The 17,973-nt window shown below is 43.5% G+C and overlaps 1 protein-coding gene across 1 annotated transcript in view; it reads right to left on the bottom strand.

Annotated features, from left to right (window-relative positions):
* Positions 1-76, bottom strand: part of Aff3 (ALF transcription elongation factor 3) — a 502,385-nt gene extending 502,309 nt beyond the window's left edge. The window contains exon 1 of the mRNA XM_063229843.1: positions 56-76. The gene's annotated coding sequence lies outside the window, so the exon portion shown is untranslated. The remainder of the gene's footprint in view (positions 1-55) is intronic.
* Positions 77-17,973: the final 17,897 nt, after the last annotated feature.

Below are 17,973 nucleotides of genomic sequence, written 5' to 3'. Positions count from 1 at the left end.
CCCTGCTGGGATCAGCATTCAGGACCAGGGAGGAAGGTGAAGTATTAAAACTCACCACTAAGCAGACACGGTGACCAAGCGGGAGGGAGGATGTGGGAATCCAGTGCCTTTCGATCTGCAAGTTTATCACCGAGGGGCTCAGAGGCTGGGGAGACGGAAGAGCGGTGAACAGCAATGTGTCCAACACCCAGTTCAAAAACAGATTCTTCGTGTGCTTTTAGGAAACCTTGAAACCATTTCCATGTTCAGGAACATAACTGTTCCCTTGCTTATCTCTCCCTACGACCCACTGTCTCAGCCTGACTCATCCGCCCGAGCAAGCTGCCACAAAGCATTTCGCTAGTTCTCTGATTGTCATCCTCCTTAACACGCTCTGTGGTCCACTGGCTGATGGTAGTTTAAGCAGGATCTAATTGGTAACATATTGCTGATTGAATTAAGTGCCATATGATAGAGCTTTAAACCATGGTAATTTTTCCATAAAGAAAAATCTGTCAACAGCTAAAGCAGGGGAACAGCAATAAATCAAATTGTCACGTTTATTAGTTATTGGAGGAGTCTAGTTGTCTTGTATTCATTATAGACCCCCATTTTTAGCACAAATAGAAACTATAAAGAGGAATATTTGTGCAAGATGCTTTTTAATAGGTTTCCATTTGTACGCAAACACCTGCTTCTATTTTAATCATGGGGAAAATGGAGCTATTTCACTGTAAAGGGGACATGTGTTTGACCTGTTTTTCTGCATGGGGATGTTTTTTCATTATTCTTTAAAGCTATGTTTTAAAACTTTGAGTGTCCACTTACTAACACATTAAAATATAAACAAAAATGAGATCCTTTGCTTATTCGATTTGCCAACACTGAAATAATAGATAGGGGTGATCGCAGTACGGGATCTGCAGAATAGGCATTGCAGCTTGATTTATAATGTCCCAAACCCAGAAGTGCGTGCAGTTTTCACTGTGGGGATGGATCAACAGACTGGGGACATTAGTACCAGAGAGTGATAAGAAACCATTGGAAAGAACCTGTTCGATCACACCCAACAACATGCCACTAAGAACAAATAGCATTTGGACTCTTTCCTTCTTTATAACCTTCCTTGACTGAAGGTATTTTCTAGCACTTTTGTCTTCCCATGACTCTGGAATAGTATAACAGCGTCTCCTATCTGCAGTCTCCTGGATAAACTGCCTGCAGACGATGCAAGTAGCTTTTGAGTCGGGTTCCACAGCTGCCAACCTCGAGAGGCAGTGCGTGTCAGCCTAGGGACCCTCCCTCTGCACAGTGGCGTGGGCTGCCTGGTCTGCAAACTGAAGTCAAGAAGTCTGCTCACTACCAAACTTTGAACTCTCACTGTGATGTTGAACCTGTGTCTTAAATGCCAGGGACTCAGCTTCCTCACGAGTCACGTTTCATTACCACTTAGTTCATATTTCAGAGGCAAGGGATAGAGACTCCAGAGTTGGAAAGAGTCAGATCCCAGTTCTGCCCTTTCTAAGCTCTGCTCCCTCAGGACAGCTCTGACCTCTTCTCTGCAGCAGGCACAGCCACAGTGGCTTGGATGCCATAAAATAAGACAATGCACACAACACCCATGCATGGTGCTTCGTGCATGGGAAGCACACAAGGTGCTGTCTTTTGGGCATCATGGTACCCAATCTGTTGTCCTGGCTTTTCCCTCTGCCTCCTGCTCACCATCCCACTGCAGTGTGTGGGATCTGGCCTTCAGTGTCTCCTCCTAGATCCACATACACACATCCACTCTCCACTTTCCATCTTTCCAGCCTTGCATAATTCCAATGTGCAATTACATCTGACAGCATCGCTTCATAAAAGGTGACTGTGATGAGATCGATTATGTGATCTCTCCATCCCTACTGAGTTTTTGCAAAGGGTGGGCACTGGTCTAAGCACTTTACATCCATGATACTTATGGGGTAGAGTATTACTTTACCCATGTCATGGATGGAAAGAGGCTCAGAGACTTGTTAGAGTTGGAATTTGAAACCCAAGGTCTAGTGAATGGGAAATGAATATTATTTCCATTTTCCAACTCAAATGAAAAATATACATGACGCAACTAAATGCTAAGTGCAGGTAACACCCGAGCAAGGGAACAGCAGAAACAGAAACCAGATGAACCCCTGAGCTGATTGAGAGCCTGTCTTACTTTCACTGCAAGACTCTCACTGCAACAGTGAGACGGAAATCTCCACAGGCCGAAGTGAGGGAGGTGTTCTCTCAGCTAGGAAACCCGCAAACTCTACCAAGGAACCATTGCTTTTGGTAAAAGCAGAAAACCACATTTTTAAAAAAAAAAAAAACACCCATTTAGTATATGTAACTGAACTGTAAGGATGAGTTTACCAACACTGGCTATTCGGGATATTTGACATTCTTTTACAACATCAGATCTCAGACTACCTGTGCCTTCCTTGGCCCAGGAGTTTCCCTACTTTTGAATAAAAGGGATTACAAAATGCACTTTTTAAGTGTGGTTTTACTTTTATACCTACATGACTTGAATAGCAAGGAAATCACATATTGGAAAAAGTCCTTTGCCATATTACCGATTTTCTTTGGCTTTATGAGTATGGGGGATGAGTGGCATCACATCTTTTACAGTAATAAATTGGTTTCTAAGCGTTCACTAGGTACTTGCACACACACAGACGCACACACGGGTGCACACCATGTGTTCTTCAAGGAATACAGCACAACATGTTCACCCCCAGTGAGAAGCTGGTGCCCTCTAAGTCACTCGTGCAGGAGTGATGGTGGCTTTACAGCTCATGGCCTCACTTTCAGACTCACTTTCACAGAGGCCCTGGGCCCATCAGCAGCATGTGTGTGTGTGTGTGTGTGTGTGTGCGCGCGCACCCATGCGCACACCTGCTCTTTACATGCTGCACACACAGGAATGCCGTGACCTGCCTTCTCCTCAGTCTGTCCCACCACTGCCTTCTCCTCAGTCTGTCTGGCCCGTCCACCAGGGCTGGGTTGTGTCCACGGGAGGCTGGGAATGCTCCCTGCTGCCTGGCCCTGAGAAGCATTGCCTTGACTCCTCAGAGTCCTGCCCTGCAGGACACAAAGCCCACTCTGGGCAGCCTGGAAAGTCCATCCACTCTCCACGCAACCTTACCTCTCAATTTGCACACGCTTCTTCTCTCTGTCCCAAATAAGTTGTTTGACTTCTTTCTTCCAAGGCTGTGCAGAGCTTCCTTCTCACCAGCAGCTCTCTGAACAGCGCTTTCAGTACAAACAGGAAGCGCATGTGTGGTCGACACCCCAGGGTGCAGGTGCCAATAGAGGATGTGAAAGTATGGAGGCGAGCTATTCAACCAGACAGCCAACTGGCCTTCCTAAGGTGGTCATGCAGGCCAAGGGAGGGGGCCTCCCAACCCCATGCAGTGTCCTGAACAGAGCCCCAGTAACATATTGGAATCCTTTAACTAAATCCTTAACATGAGTATGTTGAGTTCAAAGGGCTACTTAACTTTGAAAACCTCTGCTGATTCCCAAATTACCTGGAAATCCAAGAATTCAGGCCCAAAGTCTCATCTTATCTCTGGATTGTAAGAAAGTTTTCTAGAAATTTCTAGAACAATCACATTCAGAGAAAGGGGAAATTCGAGTAGTGTGGAGTAATCAATTCTCCAAGGCTTTGTACCTCATCATCTCCTACTCACTAGCCAGCCCACACCTTCCTTTCCCCATCTTTGCCCACATTCAGTCATCTCTGGAACAATTTTCACTAACAATACCAGAAAGCTGAGCCAAAGGACACTTCTTACTGTCTTCTTTGCTGGTCTCTCAATCCCATAGTATTTGACACCATGAGTCCTTCTAGAATATTCTCTTGGGCTCCCATGACTCATGTTCTCCTGGTTTTGTCAGATGATTGCATCCACTGTTAGGTTGGGTACCATATTGATTTGATCCTTCCCCACTCTCCACTCTCAGCCTGGCAGCCCAAGTTCTCTACTGATGACCTCTTCTGCCAAGCTCCTGCCCATCTACTCACAAGTCTTTGCTGGCTCCCAGAATGTCCTGTTTGTCCACGTCCTTCCCCCATCGCTTCCCTTGAGGCTGGCAAATTCCTTCCTGTCTTGTTCCTAGCTCATGCCTTGGTTTCCTGATGATCTTGACTTTAACTTCTGCCTTCTAAGAATCAATCTGGCCTTCTAAGAATCAATCAGTTTAGGTTTGACTTGAATTATCTTCATTTAAATATGACCACCCTTATTCTCAAACTGGATTTGCTTCTGGAAATACCTGGAAATTTTCTCACTCCATGCTGTATTGACCACTGGGGAAATTATCTCAGTGTTGGCTACATCAACTTCTTTATAAGTGGAGAATCTTTCTGTCCTCTATATCCAAAGCAGAATTGGGGAGCTGTTCCCCAATTATTAACAATACTCTCCGTCCTTCAACCGCTGAACCCTGCCAGTTCTTCCTTTGAACTGGCTCCTTCGCCCTCCATAGTCAGGCCTTCACGGTGACTCTAATGCCCCAGGGGGAATGTATGTCGGGCGTGCCCAAGACACCTCACTGGGGCACAAGGAGAAGACTGCAGTTGTTCCTTATTACACTTGTTTAGTATTTTTTAATCAACACAGTATTCACAGCCATAAAATTAACCATTTTCAAGCATACAATCCAGCAGCACAGAGTAACTTCCCAGTGCTGTGTGACGCTGCCTACACCCAGTTCCAAGGCTCATATTTTCGTGTCATCATTTTGGCACTCACTGTCCGTGTATGTTTGGACACACGTCACTCTGAACACTGTACACGATGCCATTTGTGAGGAACCTGCATCTGTGGAGAATGTGTTGCAGAGACTTTTATACTGGAGAGGGGATGAGATCAGAGCTGAGGAGACGCATGACCTAACATCTCCCACCTCCAGAGTCATTTTCAAAATGCCTTTGAATTTTATTTGCAAAAAGACTGCAAACATGAGGTCAACACACCTCCCTTGCAGCACACCAGCCCCTGAATCCCCCAGTAGCTCCTCGTCCATCTCCAGGAAGCTCCCAGTTTTCCACTGCCGGGCAGGCAAAGAGTTTGACACCATCACCTCCCACATCACCTCTGCCCACCCTCATGACCTATACCTTGTGCCCCAGAATAATGTACCACCACACCGGTGAGCTCATGCCCATCCAGGCTGTGTTAGACCACGCTGCTCGCCTGTGTGGCCTCCTCTTCCAAGGAGGCCTTTACTCCCACTGGCTGCCTGGCCAGGTCCTGTGGATGCTGCTGTGATCCCCTCCCTACTCCTGGAGGCGGAGTCCACCTCTGGGTGAACCAGCCCCGGCCATGTTGAATTGCACTGGAGGCGCCTTTGCTCTCTGCCTTCGGAAAGACCTGTGTTTGATTCCTGGCTCTATCCTTTAGAGCAGAGTACCTGTCTTGAGTTCGTTTTAGTCTACACAGAAGGACCCGCTATGCTGTGGGTGGAGGCTGGATCCCCAGTGTGACTGTGTTGCGAGATCCTGTAACCTGTGACAGGAGGCCTAGTGGGAAACCATTGGGTGGGAGTCGTGCTGTCTTATGGCACTGAATTGGCCACCATGGTAGCCAGGTATCAAAACATGAGCTGGGCTTTCCCAGGCTGGCTCTTTTGCTTCTCTAGCCAGCTGATCCCTCTTTCTCTTGTGAACTCTCAATCTAACGCTACCTGCTGATACAAACGACCACACTCATGGATCCTCAGAACTGTGAGCTAAATCTGCCTTTTAAAAAAAAAAATAAATAAAGCACCCAACGCCTGGTATTTTGTCATAGTCACTCAGCAGATTAAGCCACCACTTCACGGAGTGATTTTAGAAATTACATGGTGCAATGTTTGCTCGGGATGTAGAAAGTATTTTGTCAGCGGTGGGGATTCTCATGATGGCTATTTATTGTTTGTTATTCTGTAAACCCCTTGTAACATACATTTCCTATGAGCTAGAACAAGAGTGAATTAATTACTTAGTGTCCAAAGCCCTTAACATGTGGACCTCAGCAAGCTTCTTCTTGCCCGCCCAGCAATGCCTACCTCTGGCAGGTCCTGGACACCTAGGCTGCTTTTGCACAAGGTCTGTGCTGTCCCTGCACCACCAAGGGGCACTCAGAGGAACCTAGGCTGAGCGCCTCGGGGTAAGCATCCCCACTCACCCCTACAGACAGCCGGACACATTGGAGGCAGATGTGGAATGTCACCAACGACAGGTCTCTGGAGGCAGATCTGGTCACGGGCTCCTCCATTCAGATTTATCTTCCGCCTCTGGCAGGATGGCTGGCACAATGTGTAATAAATGTACTTCCTCTGCCACAACACCCGGCACACTTAATTACAATCAATTACATCCGTGCCTGAGACCAGAGGCTCTGGAAGGCAGGGAGGCACTGCCCTGTCCACCTCTATCCCTGCAGGGCCTGTTGTATGTGACAGGCTCTTGATCACTATTTGCTGAATGAATAAAGGAATGAAAGGATTATTAGTCTACTGTGGTGGGAGATCCGTTTTGGGGTCCCTATGTTGTCATGTATTCACCATGTGACTCTGAGCAAACTCCAAAACCTTGAACTTCAGTTTCCAAATCTGCAAAATGGGAAGACAGTGCCCACAGGGACTGGGCAGTCTCCAAAGCAGGCTGTGCCTGCAAAGCTCTGTGTGAGGGTGATGCTGCTGGGAGGATCTGCTACTGCACCCTGTGGTCCCCACCACCATGACGCTTCTGCTTTGCCACAGACCCAAAAGCTATGCACCAAACCAGTGTGGACTGAACTCTCTGAAACTGTGACCAGAAACAGCCTTTTCCTGCGTGTCACTGGTTTATCTCAGTCTATGGTCACAGCAATGAAACGTTAACACACTGCCCCCTCACTGATAGCAGGGCATTGTGCAGCCACACTGTGCCCAGGAAGGCCACAAAACAGCCTGACTGGTCTCTGAGACCCTGGAGCAAGACCATGTTGACTGTACTTGCTGGGCACAAGGGCATCAGGGCCCGGTGTGCATGAGAGGCCCTGTCAGGCAGAGGGTTAGTGCTGACTGGTGCCGTGACCATTGTGCCCAGCTGGGCTGGGTGTGCTGCCCAGGTCAAGATGGGCAGGGGAATGGGTACAGGGCCAGGAGACCCACAGATGCTACCAGAGAAGCACATCTGTGAGCAAACACCCATCCTCATGCCCCCAAGGACTCCCACTCACCTCACCACTGGCATAGAAGCCGGGACTCTCTTGTCAGACGCCAAGGAGGCTGAGTGCGTTGCGAACATAATGTAATCGATGTTTGTTGTGTGTGTGTCTGTATTTGTTGCTTACTCAGTGTGATAATAAAGACACTGACGTTTATTGAAGCTTACCAGGCATCAACAAGCACTTTATATGGATGAATTTATTGGATCCTTGTGGCAAATCTGATACAGGTGCTGTTTCTCTCCTTAGTTTACTGAAGAGGAAAACATGGCCCAGAATTTTAAGAAACTGCCCCAGATCAAAGAGATAATAATAATTCTAGGGCCAGGGATTTAGCTCATTGGCATAAATGCCTGCCTGGCCAGCGTGAGGTCGTGAGTTCGATTCCTGGTACCGAATGTTAATAAACAAATAATAATAATTCTAGAGTATAAGCACAGGCATTACTGTTCTACAGTCTATAGGCTTAAAATCTCTTAAGATTCTCTCTCTGCTTCTGTCTCTGTCTCTGTCTCTGCCTCTCTCTTTATCTCTCTCTCTTTCTCTGTATTTCTGCCTATGCACACACCACACACCCCTATCCATATCCACTCATATGCATGTGTGAAGACAGGTACACACATTGTGTTTATATTTGTATGTAAATCTATACATAATGTTTATGTTTATTCCTGTCCCACATAAAATTTTCATTAGACTGTGCAGCCTTTCCATAAATAACCCAAAGCATACACATGTCTGTAAAGGAATCTCACCTCATAGTTAAGTAAACCAACCTAGAGGAGGGGACGGGATGAGGTTGAGTGAGTTAGCTGAAGGACTTATCTCTGTTAGAACCAAAAGGCTTCTAGTTAAAAACAAAAAAAAAAAGACTTTTTTTAAAAGGGAGGAAAGCCCAAAAGGAAGGGAGAGGGGCCACACACCCAGCTTAGAAAGATACAGGGTGAGAGGTGAGGCGGTGAGGGAGGAAGGCAGAACAAGCCTATTGCCCATCACTGGGGAGAAAAATTGCTGTCTGAGCCACTGTAATTCGTGGCTGGAACATGAGGCAGGGACTGCGTGGTGATACAATAAAAGAGAAACAGGGCAGGCAGGGATGGAGCGTAATTACAGACGCTCACTCTGCTGGTAGCGTTTACCAAAGAATAAGATGCATACAAGAGAATTTGCATACAAATGAGATAGCAAAGCAAAGGAACAGGACAGTGACAGAACTCATACACATTATTAAAGCATGTCAGAGGCAAAAAAATTTTTTCATTAAATTGGTACCATGTAGATTTACCAAAATAAATTCCAAATGGTGTTCTGAGTTTTCAACAGGTACATACCTTTCAGTTCAGCATGAGAACTGATAATTTATGTGTGTCTGCCTCATTATTTTTATTGCTTTTGAAGTATTATATTATACTAATACAAAACTTCCATGAATATTATTTTTAGTTTTCTTGTAATAGGCTGTTTCAAGTTGCTAGGTGATACTTTCTGAGAATAATTTCTTTGAGTGCTTTGATGTTGACGTGAATTTTATTTACATGAACAGATAAAAAGTATTTAAACTTCTATAACTGTTCAAAAACCTCCAATACTTAAAAATTATGTGTGAAGATCCAACAGTCCTCCCTTATCTTTCTAGAAAAAGGCATTGTTGAAATAAATTGTGAAACGTGTGTAAGTTGGGAATAGAAATAAGCTTTTGATAGATCCATAGCATAAGGTAGCAGCCAGGGTCTCGCTTGCAGCTGGGGCATGCATGGCAGGAAGAGTTGCTCACGTGGAAAGACACAGCCACAAAACGATTTCCAAAATACGCAATGAGAGTCAGGGCAGAGACCTGGCCGTGTTCCTGAACTCTCTAACTCCAGCCCCATCCCTGCTGCAGGGCTTGGTCTAAGGCCACCCCTTTGTGAACTGGCTGCTCCTTGACGGGGCAGTGGCCTGGTAGAGAGTGAGTTCCTTGCCAGGCTTCACCCTGATCCTCTTTGTCATCTCTGTCTGGTACTAAAGGTGGTCCAATGCCCTCTGCTCAAGCTTTTCTCTGAGGAGTTCTGGAAAAGGCAGTTTGAGGCTGGCAGTGTTCAACCTGAGGTGGTGAGCAGCTGTAAGTGCTACAGGTGACCAAAGGACTCAGAGTTTATAGTCTGAGAATGTTTATTGGTAGGGAGTGGCCCCAGATGCAGAAGCTAAGAGTTGGTTATTATTTTCAGTCTTGCTATGCTACAGGTTGAGAGGTGGGTGTTACTACACCCTTACCTTTGGAGTTTGTTAATTGCTTCTTGTCCTAAATTTTTACTTTCTGTATTTTGAGGCTGGTTTGGGGACACACACATTTCTAGTGATTTTGATTTTGTTATTCATTGTACTAATTTATGAAATGATTCCATTTCTCATTGTAATCACAGCATACTACAATTTACAATGAATAAATAATAAATTGTATGAATAAATAATCCCTTAACCCTTTCTTAATGTTGAGCATTTCCCGAAGAGCATTCTTTTTATTTTAATATTTGTCATTTTGATTTAGATATTAGAAGTCTAAAAGGTTCAGATTTGTTTTACCCAGTATTTGCCCTTTAGAAAAGGAATTTTTCCCTTTACTTTGTTACCTTACTAGCTTTCTTCTGTTACTTTTCAGGCCTTTTCTTGATATTTCTTGTTACTATTTTGGCATTTTTATATGAATTATGTATTACTTTTCTTGAAAGGTAAAGATTCTGTTTTTGGTTCCATTAGCCTTTTATTTTTTAAATCTAATCATTTTGAAACTAGCATTTCAAAGCATCAATAATATGTACTGTTCAGAACTTAGTAACAGAGGCACATATTAAGAACAACTATAAATATACACTCATTCTAGTAAACCTGGTAAGAGCTAACAGTAACTGGATGTGCCAAAAACCCAGACTCAGTGTCGAAACCATCTCAGAAATGGGTGTCTAGGATCAGAGGGGCAAGAGCTTGGCGCTGGAACCGGAATGTGTTTGTGGAAGTCAATTTCCAGCCAGAAGGGAGGCCTCAGAAGTTCTCTCAGGACCAGATGTCCCCTCATCCACAGGGCACACCGAAGCTCCTCCAAGGACATTCAGAGGCCTTGTTAGCCAAAGATAAAGTTGGTCCTGGACAAAGCCGACTTAAATTCAGTTAAAGCGAGGAGCAAATTTTGACATGCAACAGAGGAATATCACGTTTGGCTATGGCTTTATCTTTAAAAATGTAATGAAATTATAAAAGTAAGTTTATTGTGCATTAAGATGTAGATTATAGAGGTAATCATTCTTTCTTGTGGTAGAAAAGGAACCAACTATTTGGGTGGCTTATGGATATGACATTCCTGGTCAAAAAAAAGGGTAGCTCATTAGGGGAGTCTTTAGTTCACCAAAAATTTGGTCATAAGTCTATAGAATGTCTCTTCAGACAAATACACACCAAAAAGGGTCTGTTTCTTTTATTTTAAAAATGCAAATATTAATGATTTCCAATGCCCCACTTCGACATTAAAAACAATCTCTTTTTTGCCAGTGACTTTTTGATCTTGCAATGTCATGTTTTAATTGCCAAAGCACTCTAGACAATCAGAAAATAAATTTACATGTGACTTGAACAGTTCTCTGATATGCCTTTATCAACTGTGAAGTCCCATCATCTTGCAATGACACACATCATCTGGCTCTGCAGCTGACAGGCACTGCCTGCCCGTGGTGGTGCCCAGGTCTTGTGCTGTCTACGTCTGACACACGGGGAGGGTGAACCATACCAGTCTGGGTGCTCACAGGAAACAGATGGCACACTCACTCAGCCTGCGTAATTGAGGAGCCTTTAACACAGAAACCCCAAAAACTGCTGCTGGGGCAGAGTTGGGGGAAACCAACAAAGGATGCTAAAGGGTATCTGGGTGAGCAACAGCAGGAAGCCATTATCAAACACCTCCCCCTCCCCAGCCCCCACCTGGGGCCCAGAGAGCGCTGGGGGAGGGGCTGCCTCAAAGGAGCTGTGACTTGGGTCATGTGCCACAGCCCCTTGGCAGTAACTCAGATGAGAGAGATCTGGGAGAGTAATTACCCCGATTTCACTCTTCTCTGATCTTCTGGTCTCCTGCTGGTGACTTCCGTTGGCCAGACCCAAATGGAATCTAGAGAGCAGGGGAGTCTCTTGAGCTCATTTCTAAATGGAAAGAGTCCACAGGACACAAAGCAGGGCGGGAAGGGAGACCCTAGATCTAGAGGGAAAAGCAAAAAGATCTGTTCTGCTCCTTAAAAATATGCTGACCTGCAACTCAAGAACTGATGCTGAGTGGAGAGGGATGTTTGAAGAGGAGCAGACTTTATGGGTGCTAGGATTTGTCGTGGACCTTCTAATTTTCAGCTAGCCTTTCTGTTACAATATCTCAAGACTGTAGTAATTTGCATAAGGAATGGTGGGTTCATGTGATCCACAGATTTCCTCCTAAGGGAAAGCTGAAGCAAATTTCCTTTCTGTGTGGAAGAGAGAAAAATAGAATAAGGCAGAGAGGAACTTCTGTGGGGGATGTGTGTGTGTGTGTGTGTGTGTGTGTGTGTGTATGAGTGAGTGCGTGTGTGTGTGTGTACAGAAGTTGTCATACACATTGCAGGACTGAATTTATTGACTTAGCTGGCAACAACGGACATGAACACTGCTCTCCCTGGAGAACGCTTGTTTGGCATTTTGCTGTTGAGGTCACAGTTAAGCTTTCAAGCCTTCACCACCCGTTCTGTGATATCACCTGCTGTTCGGTTTAATGAATGAAACGGAAGTTTCAGAAAGGAATTCAATTAGAAATCACTGTCTTGTATCGCAGTTTCAATAGCTAAAGAAAAGGGTTAACGTGTGATTTCTTTCTTAAGCCTATGCAAAGATCTGAGATGAATGTCGTCAATAGTGATTAGAATCTACTTGGTTCCATGCATTCTGGATACTTTACCTGGTTTTGAAAATTCTCATAGTTAACAGAGGAGGAACAAGAGCAAAGAGGACAGAGCACATTATCCAGATCAGCTGGGGCCAGGAGACGCTTTCAAAGAAAAGCACTTTGTAGCTCATGACTCATTCACTGTTTTTAAGACACAGGACTTACCCAATGGGAAACGGTCCACTTGGGGGGAAGATGCCTTTTCATCAAATTCCTTGAGGCTCAGAAGGACGCCATGGCCCATCCCAAAGCAGCTCCACAGCCTTGGCCTTTGTGGCCTGGGTCCTGGCTGTCTCCTTTGCCTGCTGACTGATGGGCAGCCGTACATCCTCTCTGCTCCAAGCGATCAGTCACACTTTGGGTCCCCCAGGAGAGTGGCCTCCAGGACAAGGTTCGTGGGCAAATAGCTTCTTTGAGAAGTGAAAGAAACCCCAGGAGGGAAGTTGGGGAGAGAGACAGGGAAGGGAAAGCATTCCAAAGGTATTATCAGGTCTCTCTGCCCAACTGTCGCATAGCTTCTTAGGGAAATCCCCCAGAACCCACACAGAACACATTGCTCAGGGCTTGGGCAGGAGTACTTAGATACCCACTCCTGTTGTTTGAAGGTTGCTTGCTGGAAGTGTTAACTTTCTGGCTTTCCAGTCTGCCACAGATGGAGGCAAAGTGGGAGTTGAAAGTCAAAGAAAACTCACAGGCAGAGAAGCTGAAGCACTGGCTGCTGGAAGTCAGGTGGACACACAGGAGGGCAACTTCTTGGGGCTCATTTGGGATGGCAACACACTACACCTGCCTCTCACTAGCTCCCCCCCATCACCACCAACTCAAGGGAATTATTCTCTCATCTTAGATGCAACACCAAAATCAGAGTCCATAAAAAGTAAATATTGATACATTGTACATCATTAAAGTTGGGAAGTTGTGTTTGTAACAGCTCCTCGTTGGAAACAACATAGACGTATTTCAACAGGGGATTGGTTAAATTTAAATGAACTGTGGTATGTCCATACAATAGAATATTACTTGCTTAAGAAAAAACAGAATTATCAATGCATATCACAATGCAGATAGATTTTTAAATAATTTTGCTGGGTGAAAAACAAAACAAAAAAAAGACAATGGACTGTGTGACTTTAATTTGATAAAATTTGGAGAAAATGCAGAAAAAAATGACATAAAGCTGAGGAATGGGGAGATCAGGAGGAAGGTGATACTAAAGAAGAATCCTTTGAAATGAGACTTATAGTCCATTATTTGACTGTGGCAATCAGTGATTGCCTTATGTATACATATATGTGTTCAGGCCTACCAAATTATTTACGTTAAATATGTCTGATTTCTTGTCTATGAAGTCACCTCAGTAAACCTGTAAAACATAAATGCTAAGTTTTTCCCACGAAGAAATCTTCAGGTCTAGATATTGTCACTGGTGAATAATACTAAATGTGAAGGAAGAAACAATATCAATCTGACATACTTTCTGAGAAAAGAACACAAGGAAATTGGCCCCAACTTGTTCTATGAAACCAGCAAACTCCCATTAACAAAAGCAAACAAAATATGACAATGAAAATAGGTCCAGCCAAACTCTCTTATGAAACAAAATCCTAAAGAAAACACAAGCAAATGACATCTTGCAGTGTATGAAATTCTAATTCTAAGTTGGGTTTATCCAATAATGTGACATTAGTTTAGCATTTGAAAAGTCATTCAATTTAATTCGCCACATTATCAGAACAGACACACAAAAACATATTATTACTTTGACATATTTATAAAAATCATCTGACCAAATTCACCATCTGTTTATTTATTTGAAAAGTAAATTAAAAGAACAAAATAACAGATAATAGGAAAGATAGATATTTTGCACATGGGGAGAGGATAAGAGATGGGGGTGTAAAAAGAACTGAGATGTGTTATGTCCATGTACTGACTCCCAACAATGAATGCAATCATTTTGTACTGCAAACACACATTCATAAAAATAAAAATATAAAACCAGTTATCAAGCTATAAATAAAAGGAAACTTCCTTACAATGATGGATTGTTTACAAAAATTTCTATAACAAACATTGGGCTTGATCTGCTTGTTGGGAAGATATTAAAAGCATGAATTCCTATGATCAAATGAAAGAAGGACACTTATGACCACTCCTTCTGTCTAATATTATACTATATAATATAGCCAGTGCAAAACAAAATAGAAAAATTACAAGCATTAGTAAGGAAATTATAAAATTGTTATTCTTTACAGTGACCTGACTGTGTATGCAGTAAAGAGAGAAGACTCTACAAACTAAAATTTTATAATGAATTTAGCAAGACCTCTAAATGCAAAGTCAACACACAACAATTATATTTCTGTCTCTCGGGAACAATCACCACATAATTAAACAAGATACTGTTTAAAACAGAATCAATAAATATCATATATCTGGGAACAAATTTAATGGAGGCTATATAATTTCTCTGCATTGAAGACTGCAAGACAGCACATAGGAAACTTTAAGAATATCTCAATAAACAGAGGATGTATTGTATTAATTTTCAGTATAAAACTCTCATTGTTCCTCAGATTTATTGATTCAGTGAATTTATATGGGAATGCAGAAAGAGCAAGTGGTATCTAGACAACCTCAATGAGCAAGAAGAGGCTGCGGTTCCTAGCAAACCATAGACAAATTCCTCTGTAATAAAAGAGAGCACCAAGAAGCTGACCTTTGCATGTGCTGTCACTGATTTATGATAGAAGTGGTATTTTGGTACAGCTGGGGAATAATTTTTCCTAAAAGCAGCGTAGGACCAACTAGTTATCCATAAGAGACAAAACCTTGACCTATACCTCCTACCAAAGAAACCAATTTCAGATGAATCATAGGTTCAAATGTGAAAGATAAACAATACAACTTTTGGAAGAAAATATCAGAGACTGTTTTTATGACACAGGGCAGGTAAACATTTCTTGCACAGAATACAAAAAAGCAATGCCTACCAAGGCAGATCAGTAAATTGGACTATGTGAAAGTTAAGGATTCTTGCTCATTAAAGGATGCAACTAAGGAGCTAAGATACAAACAGCTGAGGAGAGCAAGGTATTTGTAATTCAGATCCAACAAAGAATTTGATAAAGAACTCATAATGACTATTCGGAAAAATACAGGCAAACCTTGGGCCAAATACATGAGCAGCTGTGTCACAAAAGGCATATACCAATATTCAATTTTTATATGAGAATAGGTTCAACCTCATGATGCATCAGAATGTAAACCAAAAACACACGGAGGCACTGATGAACGTTCCCCAAAAAGACTGGAAAAGAAAAGACAGATAATAGCAAGTGCAGGCACAGCTGCAGAGCAGTGGGAACCCCCCCCCCATCGCTGTCGGGGAGAGCTAGTTTGCACAAGTGTTTGACAGTGAACATGTGTTACACTAAACGTCTGCATCCCTTGAACCTCAGTAATCTCCTGCCCAAGAGAGATACGTACACAATACCCTGCAGTGCATGTACCAAAGTGTTTAGAGCAGCTCTCCTCATGGACACAGTAATGGAAAACAACCCAAGCATCCCTCCGCGATGGAGTCAGTAACTGTGGTACAGACACATAACAGAATACTCTGTAGCACCAGCGAGGAAACACCGCGGGCTTTTCAGGCTATGTACAGTTTCTGTTGCATGCTCTTTTTTTTTTTTTTTTAAACAACACTTTTACAATAGCAAAAGTTGTTCTTCCCTGGTGAGGGATGCAGAAACAGGCTGTGGTGGGTTATAGTCCCACTCTGGAGTGGGAACAAGATGAATTGCGATGTGCAATAATGTAAATGGGTTTCACAACAGAATTTTCTTTGAGAAAACCCACTCACAAAACACTGCACTTAGAATTCCAGGCAAAATGAATGACATAGAAGTCTTGACAGTAGTCTTCTTTGGGGACATGGGCAGCCATGAAAGAGGGCACAGAAAGTACATAAGAGGGCTTGGCAACATTGCTTTTTGATCTAGGTAGTGGTTACATATGTGTCCTAATTCAGTGTAAATTTACGAGCTGCCCATTTACAATGTGCACAATTATGCATATATATATTATAGTACCATAATTTTGCATTAAAATCCATCAGGATATGTATATGTATATATATATATATATATATATATACATATATATACAGCATTATGTATTACATATTAGTCCTATAATTTTTACAAAAAGTTCCTCTGAAGTCCAGGTATATATATACACTTAACTAAATTATATATATATATATGATAGATTTAAGTGTATATATATATATATATATATATATATATATTAGTTCTACAATTTTTGCATAAAAGTTCTATGAAGCCCAGTTTTGTCTCTCACAATTTGCTTTTCTCCTGCTTGTCATTTATACCAGTTTCTTTTTTCCTGCCCTGACTATTAAACATCTCAGCCCGTCAAAGTTTCCGCCTCCATCTGAAGCATCTGCCCACGGCCCAGAAGATGATTTGTGACCTCAGCCTGGCACCGTTATTAAAGGAGAGCACGCAGGTATTGGATTTCTGTCGTGAGGGAGAGCGGGTGGGGGACCGTCCCTGGAGACTGGGGTCTGGCATCTGGCCTGCAGTCACTCTGCTTGTTTCAAGCAATGCTTACATTGCGGTAGAAAAGAATTAAGAACAACACGGTTTAGTTAGAAACCAAAAACCTCACCGAACACATTTTTCCCATTTATGCCTTGTCCTAAACATTTGTAAAGATTTAGCAGCTCATGCCAGTGAGCCTTTTTAACCCACATTCCAGTAATGGAAATTTCAGAAACGCTTTCTCAAGAACGCTTTGTGTCCCGGCCTCCTCAGAGCCAGGTGGCTTTGTTGTTTTGGCGGATAAAGATGGACCTTGGGATCGTGATCTCCCGGGCAGACAAGAAGGGGTTCCTCTGAGCACGGTGAGCTGGGGCCTGGCCCAGCATCCCCCAAGCTGACACTGGACAGCAAGTCCTGGGGTCTGGGTGTTAGCAGAGGCACAGAAATGGTCCAAGTTGTCTCTGCCGCATTGCTTACAGGAAGTTGGCGTCTGAACGTGACACATCCGCATTCTTTTCACATCCACTTTCCCTCCTCCATCTTTTGGTCCCCTTCCTGTTTGCTGTGAAGAAAGGACCTCCTGTGTGGTATCAGCTGGTGCATAGCATCAGGGCAGCATGGGGCCTCAGCTGTCATGGCGGATGGAAGGGTCATAGGGTCGGAAGAGCCTGGTTTGGTAGGGCTGCAAAGAAAACACAATGCAAGTCGGATACAGGAGAGAGAATCAGAGTAAAACAGGAGTACAACAGTAGATGAAGGTGAAGAATGGAAGGGACAGTCACAGGACTGATCACCTACCAGTCAGCAGCAGATGGAGATAAATCACTTGCTGAAGACACTTTCAACAAGCCACCCACAGAAAGAACAACCCTTCTCATCAAGTGCTCTGAAACCCTCTTTGCTTGTGAGTGCAGAAATTCTGGAAGCAGAAAGGTAAGAAGCAAGAATACAGCAATAGCATGTAAGAAATCAAAGGACACCAAGACCTGGATATTGTGTTACTTGCCTGAAGCTTCTCAACTAGTAATGGCATCGCTGGAAGTTTAGGTCTTCAGATTTCAGAAAATATTTATATTCTACAAATCACTGAAATCAAGGTAGAGTCCAGGAGGTCCTCTCCAGAGCATACTCCATCCCAACGGCCACTTGGTCTGGTTCTACCACTGGAGATCCATTGCTGGAGGCCCTGCTGTGCAGAACTCCTGCCTTTGCACCTTAAGGTTTAAACCAGTCATCTCAAACGTCATGAGCCAGACAGGCAATGGGAACCAGG

Source organism: Cavia porcellus, unplaced genomic scaffold (assembly GCF_034190915.1).
Source record: "Cavia porcellus strain 051 isolate PalLab524CR breed Dunkin Hartley unplaced genomic scaffold, mCavPor4.1 scaffold_18, whole genome shotgun sequence".
NCBI classification, from domain to species: domain Eukaryota; kingdom Metazoa; phylum Chordata; class Mammalia; order Rodentia; family Caviidae; genus Cavia; species Cavia porcellus.
Note: the sequence above shows the minus strand (reverse complement) of the source record. Positions and strands in the feature narration are given on the sequence as shown.